This window comes from Chinchilla lanigera, unplaced genomic scaffold (genome assembly GCF_000276665.1).
Source record: "Chinchilla lanigera isolate Chin_1 unplaced genomic scaffold, ChiLan1.0 scaffold01659, whole genome shotgun sequence".
NCBI classification, from domain to species: domain Eukaryota; kingdom Metazoa; phylum Chordata; class Mammalia; order Rodentia; family Chinchillidae; genus Chinchilla; species Chinchilla lanigera.
In genome coordinates, this window is record NW_004957060.1 from 1 (window position 1) to 1,892 (window position 1,892).

The 1,892-nt window shown below is 42.9% G+C and overlaps 1 pseudogene; it reads left to right on the forward strand.

Annotated features, from left to right (window-relative positions):
• Positions 1-747: 747 nt before the first annotated feature.
• Positions 748-1,529, forward strand: LOC102004548 (annotated as a pseudogene).
• The last annotated feature ends 363 nt before the right edge of the window (positions 1,530-1,892 follow it).

A 1,892-nucleotide genomic window follows, 5' to 3' on the forward strand; every position in this document is an offset into this window, starting at 1 on the left:
TCCCGGTACCGGAGAAAAACAAAAACAAAACAAAACAAAAAAAAAAAGCCAGATAGATGAAAAAAGAAACATGAGGATAGTGAGTGAGCACCTCTGTTGTACCTGGGAATGCCTGCTGTGGCCTAAGGAGTGATCCTGATGCGGCAGAGGGAGCAGGAAACAGGACTGAGACAGGAAACACGTAAGCACGTACATGATTTTGGTACTAAAAAGCTGGATGAAGACTGTAAGGTAGGATAACTGGTAGAAAGTGGCTTATATTTTAGATGGGTGGCAAAAGTAGCAGATGTAATAGGTACTGGATCTGAAGGAAGTGAAATAGGTTGAGAAATCAAATGAATCATGGTTTTATTTTCTTAGATGTGGGAACCTAGAAGAGAACAGATTTGAGGAGGCAGATAAAGAATTCTGTCTGGAGTTTGTATGGTTGATAGGAGCAGTTGACGTATAGTCCTGAATGCAGAAGACAAGCTAGAGTTTAAAACAAATTCAGTAGCCGTGAGCACATGGATTTTCTCCAAAAGCATGGATCTGCTACATGCAGAAGAATAAAATGCAACCCTTAAACCTTATGCAGTAATTGACTCAAAATGCTTTAAAGACTTAAAACTAAAGAATTCCTAGAAGAAACCAAAGGAGAAAAGTTTCAGATTTGGGCACTGGCCGTGATTTCTTTGGTTATATCACTAAGGGAGGAGGAATCTTTTGGAGGGTTTTGCATCTTATGATGGTGGATTTGCAGTTGCACACAGCTGTCAAGTCATGAAACTCTGTATTTGAAGTGGGATGCAGCTTTGTTCACTAAGTGGGATGCAGCTTTGTTCACTAGTAAAGCTGATTTTTAAGAGTAGGTGTGAGGTAAGAGGGGAAGAAAATAGCTGAAAGAATGTGGATGGAAAGTAAGAACGCTATATCCTGCATTCTGGGGCCATCCAGCAGTTAGAAATTGAATGAAGGGCTGAAGCCAGCAAGGGAGGCTAAGAGAAAGGCTCTCTTCCGTGGCACTCGCTGCCTGCGCATGTGGCAGCCATCTCTGACTTGGCACCATGGCACCCCTCAGACCCCTCATGAAGCCAAAGATTGTCAAAAAGAGGACCGAGAAGTTCATCCGGCACCAGTCAGACTGGTGTGGTAAAATTAAACACAACTGGCGGAAACCCAGAGGTATTGAGAACAGGGAGCAGAGAAGCTTCAAGGGTCTGATCTTGATGCCCAGCATAGGTTATGGAAGCAACAGAAAGACAAAGCACATGCTGCCCAGGGGCTTCCGGAAGTTCCTGATGCATGAAGTTAAGGAGCTGGAGGTGCTGCTAATGTGCACAAGACTCACTGCACAGAGGTTGCTCACGCCTCCTCCAAGAACTTCAAGACCATCATGGAAAGAGCGGCCCAGCTGCCATCCGAGTCACCAACCCCAGTGCTGGGCTGTGCCTCGAAAACGAGTAGACGGCTTGTGTGCATGTTTATCCGTGCTGAAGTAAAACCACAGAAACTGCGCCCCCCCAAAAAAGAAAGAAAGAAAAAGAAAAAACAGCCAGGAAAGTAGGATGGGAAAAAAAACTCAGGTACACACAAAAACCAGGAGCCTGAAATAGCCTTAAACTCGAGGAAGGAAGAATTTGGAGAAAGAGAATCATCCCTTGTTTCGAGTGCCAATGAATGTGCTGCAGACAAAATGACCAATAGATTTGGCAAGTCACAGATTGCAGGTGACTTACATCTGTTTCTCTTACAGCATAATCTGTTACATTTACTTGTTTGTGTTTTTTATAGATCAGCCTTCATTTCTAAAATCATTGTTTCTCATATCTTTCTTTCCTGAGCTTTATGCCTTTATTCTCAGGAGACTTGTATTATTTCCTTAAATCTTAACATTATTAGATTATGATTTT